Here is an 8,726-nt window from a genome sequence, read left to right as displayed (position 1 = left end):
TGCAAGTCTCCGAATTCATTCGGGTGGATTTCAGTCCCTGGATTTTCCCTAAATTGAAGCCTCATCTGAGAGACAGCTCTCTGTTACCATCACCCTGCCAGGAATCCTCGCCACCACCGGGGCAGACCAGGCCACTGAGCAGGGCGGTCTTCCGTTTGTTAACATTTCTGCCCACGCTAAACCCAAGATATGGAACCAACAAGAAAATTTGATCGAAAATTATTTAAGGCTACAGAACACGGCTTGGACTAATCATTCCACATGTGTGTGAGACTTTTCTGGGCCCCCAGGCCCTGAGCTAGAGCTGGGCCTGTTTAATATGATCACGCAGGAAATGAAGGGTAATAGAAAAAAGGCTGAAGTTTGGATGAAGTCATGGCCTCATTTCTCTTAAAAGAATTAAAGCTTAGCCAATGAATTCAAGAAATATTTAAGAATATACTTCACTTCATATTTAAGCAACCAGAGTGAATGAGGGGTGCCTGGGTGGCTCAGTCCGTTAAGCCTCCGAGTTAGGCTCAGGTCATGATCTCTTGGTTAGTTGGTTCAAGCCCCCTGCAAGGCTCTGCACTGACAGCTCAGAGCCTGGAGCCTGCTTCAGATTCTGTGTCTCCCTCTCTCTCTCTGCCCCTCTGCCCCTCCCCTGCTTGTGCTCTCTCTCTCTCTCTCTCTCATTAAAAATAGGTAAATAAGCAACCAGAGTGTGAATAAAAGAGAAAAGTGCTGTGGAGGTGAGGAGAGGAAAGAAGGAGGGAGATGGGGGCAGGATGGTGAGGTGAGGGGATGCTGTCCGGAGACATTACTGATGGAAGGAATCTGGTCACAGCCTGTGTGATGACCTCTGTGCTGCGGCGGGCACTCAGAATGGCTCTTAGACTTTTGTGTGTCACAGACCCCTCTGACAGTCTAATGGAAGCTTTTTGTTCTTTCTCAGAAAAATGATAATTTTGTATATAGTCCCTGGACTACATCTCCATTCACAAACCATAACTAAAGATAAACAAACAACGGGCTTCAGGAGAGTGGTATATATGGGCACTCATAACACCCACATATAAATTTTGTTTTCATAACTTTATGTCTTCCTTTGGCATCCTTACGATTTTTTAAAAATTTGGTAAACTATTCATAATATAAAATTTACTGTTTTTACCATTTTTAGGTGTATAGCTCAGTGGCATTAAGTGCTTTCACATTATTGGGCAACCATCACCACACCTGTCTCCAGAACATTTCCATCTTCCCGAACTGAAATTCTGTCCCCATTGAGCACTAACTCCCCATCCCCCACTCCACCCCCCCACCCCACCTCCTCCGCCGCCAGCTCCTGGCAACCCCCATTGTCTTTTCTGTCTCCGAATATGGTGACTTTGGTACTTCACTGACGTGGAATCATACAGTGTTCTTTTGTGTCTGGCTTATTTCACTTAGCATAATGTCATCAAAATTCATCCATGTTGTACCATGTGTCAGAATTTCCCTCCTATTTAAGGATAAACGATGTTCCAAGGTAGGTTTGTACCCCATTTGATTTATCCATTCATTTGTTAGTGGACAGACGCCTGGGTTACTCCCCTCTTTTGTCTGCTGTGCATGATGCCCATGCACATAGCTCTCGTGTGCCTGCTTTCAATTCTTTTGGGTGTATGCCCGGAAGTGGAATTATTGGATCATATGGTAATTGTTTAATTTTTTGAGGGACTGCCATACATATTTTTCACAGTGGCTGTCCTGTTTTACATTCTCACCCTTTAAGCGTGTTTCTTCTTCTTGTCTACTATTAGGCTGGTTCAAACCCAGCACAATTAAAGAGGAGGGAGGGAAGGGTGATGGAGAGGCCATCTCAGCTTCGTTCCTGACCTTGCCACGCTTCTCCATGCTTGCTGGATGATTTTGGTAGATGTCTATAAAATTAAGGAAATTTAAGGAAATGGAGTTTCCTATTTATCATGCTGGCTTTAAAAGTATCCTAAGAAAAGTTCTAAATGTCATGAATGGATGTCAAATTCTATTTTCCTTATCTGTTGAGATGATATAACTTTTCCTTTTTAATCTATTAATTAATGTGGTGAATTCTGTTAACAAAAGTCTAATATTAATCAATTGAATCCCTGGGGTGAAACCTCACTTGATCGTGAATTCTTTTTATTTATTGTTGAATTCTGGTTGGATATATGTTCAGAATTCTTATATCCATGTTCATGAGGAAGGTTGGCCTTAGTGTTTTCTTCTGGATGTTTTTGTCAGTTTAGGTATCACGGTTATTCTGCCCTCTTAAAATGAGCTGATTTCTTTCTTATTCTGTGTAGGAATGGAATGATTTGTTTCCTGAATGGTAGCATTCAGATAAAGCCATTTGAATTTGGTGTTTTCTTCATGGTAAAATTGCTTCCTATTGATTGCATTTTTTTTTTTTTACAGGTAAAACATTATTCTGACTTTATGTTTCTCCTTGGATCTGTTTTGTTAAATTCCATCTTTCTAGGTAGTCACCCATTATATCAAAGTTCTGAAGTATTGAGAGTTGTTCTTATTATCCTTTTACTGCTTTTCTCTGTAGTATCTGTGGTTTTGTTATTTTTTTTTCATTTCCATTCCATTTGTGCCTTTTTAAAAAATGAACCGTCTTTTCAAGCATAAAGATTTTGCTTTGTTGATCTGTTCTTTTGTATGTTTCTCTACTTTGTGAATTTCTGTTCTCTTAATTTCCTTCCTTCTGCATCTGTGGGACTTTGATTTATATTAGATCTCAGCTCTATTTTCAGCCTTATTTTTTTTGAAGGCATTTAATAGTTTCCTTCCAAGAACTGTATCCCATGAGTTTGATGTGAAAAGTTAAGAAAAGATGACATCATCTCATTTCAATTATATTTTCTCCTTTGACCCTTAAGTTGATTACAAGTGTTATTAAATTTCCAAGTGAATGGATTTTTCTAATTATCGTATTGGCTTTGTTTTCTAACTTAATTGCATTGTGGTAAACAATTGGAAAAAAAAAAAAAAAAAACAACTATGGTCAGATCCTGATCCTTGGAACTATACTGAGGCCAGTTGTATGGTCCAGTGTGTCAACCCCAGCAAGTGTTCTATGCGTGTCTTTTCCAGACATCAGATGAAATCAGGTCCATTAGCTCAAGCTGGGTAGTTGTACTCTTCACATTTTCTATTTTCTTACTGATTTTTTTTTTTTTTTGGTCTGTTTGATCTACTGATTACTGCCAAATGTGTTAATGTGTACTATGATGATGGATTCAAAAGGGTTTTCCTTTAATTCTGTCATTCTGGCTTCATAGGAGGCTATACACAAGTTTGCATGGTATCCACACATTTCAATGCATCTTCCTAGTGAATGGAATCATTGCTCATTATGCAGCAAATTTCTTATTTCTAGTAGTGCTTTTTGCCTGAATTCTCCTTTGATATTAAGATAACTATATTTGCCTCCCTTTGGTTACTAACTGCCTGGTATATCTTTTCCATAGTTCAGCCTTTTTTTGTGTGTGCTTTATGTGTGTCTTTTGTAAAGAATAAATAGCAGACATTTGTTTTGTTTTTAAAATATGGTGTGACTATTAAGGCCTTAACAGGAGAATTTAGTCCACATACTCTATTTTTAAGTTCATTCATTTATTCTGAGAGGGGGGAGGGGCAGAAAATGAGAGAGGCGGCGGTGGGGGGTGCCAGAGAGAGAGAGAGAGAGAGTGAGAGAATCCCAAGCAGGCTCCAAGCTATCAGAGCAGAGCTCACTGCAGGGCTCGATCCTACAGACTCTGAGATGATAACCTGAGCTGAGCTAAGAGTCGGACACTTAACCAACTGAATCACCCAGGCGCCCCTATTTCACTTACTCTTAATGTGATGAGCAATTTGGTTTTATTTCTAACATCACAGTTTGGACTTCTGACTCATTCCATTTCATCTGTTCCTGCATTCTTATTCCTCTTTTCTTGCCTTCCTTTGGACTGTTTTGTTTTCCTTGGTAGAGTCTTTTCCTTGTATTTCTTTTGAAGGTATACAGTGGCTCTATTCTATTCGTGTTTGCTCTATTTAATGCATATTTGACAACACGACAGGCGCTCGGTAGCCATATAGCTTCTCCTGGACAAACAAGGACCTTGCAAAACCTTATTCTCCAATCTCCTCTCCCAACTTCTGAGCGGTTGTAACTTGGCATTTTAAATTTAGCCTTCTTTATTTTCCCCACAGATTATCTTTGTTTCATATGTAGTCATTAATTTGTTTAGACTGTCACATAGTTATCTTGGTTCATTATTTCTCCTTGCAACTCAGACCACGTACCTGAGGTCATTTTCCTTCGATTTGAATGAAATCTTTCAGGATCCATTTAGTGAGGGTCATTGGGTGGTAAACTCTCAAGTTTGGCATTTTCCCCTGTTTCACTTGGTACAGAATTTTTGGTTATTTAATTAGTACTTTGAGATGATTCTTACTGTCTTATGGTTTCTACTGTTGACGTTACAAATTTTGCTACTTACCTATCACTTCTCTCTGAGTGACACTGTCCCTCCAAGGGTCTTTTATAGCTTGTCTGCTATCTCCCACAGCTAGGTCTATATATATTTACACTGCTTAGGGTGTGTTGGGCTTTTTAATCTGACGGTCAGCATCTTTAAACAAATATGGAAAATTCTTGCAATACTTCTTTGAATGTCACTTCTTCCCCATTCTATGATTTCTTCCCAAAATGTTACTCAAGTATATAAACTTCACTTACATTTTCCCTTCCTTTTTCAAATATGCTTAGCTATGTCTCTTGTTATCTGCTCAGATTTTCAAGTTTCTCTTTTATTTCCTTAAATGTATGAAATTTCTTTTTATATTGTTTGTTCTCTCCAGTATCTGAAGAAGCCTTTGTGGATCTGTTACGACCCTGCCATCTATCCATTGTTTTTCACCCATAATGTCATCTCCTTGATTCCATGTAATGCCTAATCCCTGCTCATTTTATTTAGAGCTTTATTTGGTTGGGAAATATTTGATGCCTGATTTAAGCTGAATTCGTCCATGTGGCCCTTGCGTCTCCCTTTACGAGTGGCCTTGGGTGCAGAGGCAGGGACAGGTGGAGTCTTACCAAACAGGGACCACTGTAGATTAAATTCTCCACTTGTGGATTTATAGACCACATGGGGACACCTTGGGGTTAAGATTTTCATGGATGCTCTCTCCCAACCTACCCACCCACCCCTACCCAGCTCTCTGAAAGAAGCATCTTCACTGCCCGCTTCAGTGTGATGGGTTTATTTGTTTATCCATCCAGGTGGATTCCTTACTCTTGTATCATTAGGAGATAACACCTAGAAAGATTGTTTTTTATTATGATATTCAGCACTTTATTGGCCCTTATTGGAGATATATTTAGGTTATCTAATCTGTCATACTACTAGAAACAGAACTCCTATTTGGTCATTCACTTCATTTATATACATATATTACTTTTTGAGTTTTTATTTATATTTGAGAAGGGGGGGCAGAGAGAGAGGGGGACAGAGGATCTGAAGCAGGCTTCACATTGACAGCAGAGAGCTGATGTGGGGCTCAAACTCACAAACAGTGAGATCATGACCTGAGCCAAAGGGAGACACTTAACCGACTGAGCCACCCAGGTGTCCCCTATTTGGTCATTTACTTCATATCAGACATTCCTCACTTTTTTGTGTGTGTCTAGGAATCTCTGAAGCATAATGCTTTTAGTAAGTAAAATATATAGGATTAAAAATGAAACCAATTATATTAAAAAAGTTACCAACACTTTAAATATTTATTTTGGGGAGAAAGCACAGCAGGGGAGGGGGACAGAGGACCTGAAGTGGGCTGTACAATGACAGGCTGACAGTAGTGAGTGTGATGTGGGGCTTGAACTCATGAACCACGAGATCATGACCAGAGCTGAAGTCGGATGCTCAACCAACCAAGCCAGCCAGGTGCACCAAAATTTACCAACATTTTAAAAGACAAATTTGTGATATAGTAATAAGGATGCTTCCTTGTGCTATGAGTAAGAAGATCTGGTGCCAGGTAGACAATCCAAGTAGTGAAATTATTCTGAGATATTCATAACAAGTATAATGTGATGGCATATCTGATTTGTATGCACGACAAAGTCCCAGGTAAGAGCAAAGACTATTGCAGTTTGCTGCCTATACTTATAATTAAAGAAAAGTCTACATTTGAGCTGGGGAGAGTAAAAACAAAGAACATAAGATCTTTCCCCATTCAAATTCATGAAACTGTTTATTAAAAGGTATTTCCAGGGGTGCCTGGGTTGCTCAGCCGGTTGGGCATCTGACTCTTGATTTCGGCTCAGGTCATGAAACTGGGGTCATGGCATCAAGCCCCACATTGGGGTCCACACTGAGCGTGGGGCTTGCTTAGGATTGTCTCTCTCACTCCCTCTGCCCCTCTCCCCTGCTGGCATGTGCTCTCTCTCAAAAAAAAAAAAAAAATTAAAAAAAGGGGGTTTCCAGTCCAATTCCTGTAGTATATCCAGAGTAAAAGTTCCCAATTGTTCTTAGGTTAAAGGTGAAAATACATGAGTCGTCCTAGGAGGTCTGGTCCCCGCCTTTCCCTTTAGCCTCCTCCTGTCACTCCCTCTTGCTCTGATTCAGCCACTTCAGCCTTTCCATCCTTTGAGTGTGCCATCGACTCCCTCCTTCTGGAAGGTTCTCTCTCCCTCTTTTGCCTGGGTAACTCCCAGACTTCCTTCAGTGTTCACTGTTGTCCTCTCCCCTCCCCAGTTCTTCCGGGTCAGCTTCCTCTCACAGGCTCTGCTACAGTGCTGAGATATAGCACCTTCCTAGAGAATATTGTCACATGGGTCATTATCTGATAAACTTCTTGGTCTCTGCTGGACTGGAAACGCCAGGACACACGGCATAACTATCTCTTGCTCACTCAGAGCCTAGCACAGAGCCCATCAGAGTAACTGTTCTTTAGTATGGGTTGGATTGAGCCTGATTGCATTTGGGAAGGGAAAAGTTGATCGAGTCTCATTTCTACAAATGGGGAAAATGGCCACAAGGGCTGAAGGACAGACACCTCCTAAGATACAAAGTGAAACAGGAACAGAACAGGAATACAACTCAGATTTGGGGGTCCTTCCCATATCAGATGATCTCTCTCCTTCCTCCTCAGGACATGCACCACCCTACATTTGCTTATCCCCATGTCCCTACCCCCAATTTCCCCAATGGCAATGTCCACCTCCTTTCTCCAAGGTGTGCCTCATGGGCCTTTGGTTTTCTGAACCTGTTCTCAGACCGGAAATGGCGAACTAACTTTTTTCCCACTCGTCCAATGCCGGCTGCCTTCTGAGCAGAAGATCACATGATCAAGGATGAGAACTTGAGGCCAGGCTGGGTGGGAAGCTTTTTTAAGCTTGGTCAGAGGCCCTTGGCCATGTGCTTTCCAAATCATACCACATAATTCTTTTCAAATCAAGAAATACGGTCTTCTTTTATGGATCAGAATTACTCTCCAGGATTTTATAAACCAATTATTTTCATATACTGCTTCAACAAAGGGGGATGGGGAATGCCGTTGTAAAAAGATACAAAGATTGGAAATGGAAGGATGACACGTGCACAAACATTGCTCTCCCCCTCTTCCTCTGCCCCATGTTTTTAAACATTGAGTAGACAGCATCTGGGGGAATATGACCAGATCTTCCCAGGAATCTATGCTAGGGATAAAATGCCCGGAGTGACTGGACTGCTCATTTTCAAACATCTGAAGAGCTGTCAAAAGAAACAAGTCTTTGTCTCGTTCTTGGAGAGCCCAAAGGGCACAACCAGAACCCAATTCCAGCTCAAAATTCCAAATGTAGAATGGGATGCTTCACGAGGTTAAGTGCTTCCAGCAGGGTGAGTGAACATTTTGACAAGATTGTTTACTGCAAATTCTGCGTTCGAAGATTAAAGTTCCTTAAAGTCTGAGATCCTGAAATACTCAGTGGCGATTCTCATACAACGGCAACTCACTTCTCCATCCCTGCTGAGCCTCTGTGAAGAGATCTAGCACCTGATTCCTCTGAAACCCTGACTAAGCCTTTTTCTCTGATAAAACTAATAGTACATACACCTAAGGCGCATAGGCAAGACTAGATAATGGCAGACATGTTACAGCTAAAAGATTCACTCCATTCAGGCTACAGGCCACTCAATAAAGGCTCTAGTAGTCTGTGATCTACCCTGCCTCTACATCACAGTGTAGCAATGAGGGAAAAACAGGAAGATACCTCCAGGGAATCGGGATTTATAAAGAGATGCGTCTTTCCCTTGAAAGTTCATTTCTTTTCTTGTTAATAAATACCTAGCTTCGCTAATGTAAGATGGCCTGGGGAGAGGGCAGACAAAAACAAGCAGCGCCACTGCTGTGACCACCAGCATTATGAAAAAGCCGAGAAGCAGCCCAAGAGGCGGATGTAGTAGCTCCGGGGGAAAAAAACCGTGTAGAGTGGAGTCTGTTATAAAGGATGTGTGGTGGGCGCTGCCTGTAATTCATGGCTAGTTTTTTGTTGCTTTTAATTGAGCTCTTTCTCATCCTATTCCTTTCTGATTTCCAGTTTCTTTTCTCTTTTTGCTGAGAAACAAATCTTGTGAAAACAGACCAGCAAATGTGACATAGAACATGGTAAGCATCTAACATTAAAGAAGCCCAAGTGCTGATAAGAACGCTGATGAGTGGGTCTTTATTGCACTGATGACAGA

This window comes from Panthera pardus, unplaced genomic scaffold (assembly GCF_024362965.1).
Source record: "Panthera pardus isolate Hobbes unplaced genomic scaffold, ASM2436296v1 HiC_scaffold_25, whole genome shotgun sequence".
NCBI classification, from domain to species: Eukaryota; Metazoa; Chordata; class Mammalia; order Carnivora; family Felidae; genus Panthera; species Panthera pardus.
Note: the sequence above shows the minus strand (reverse complement) of the source record.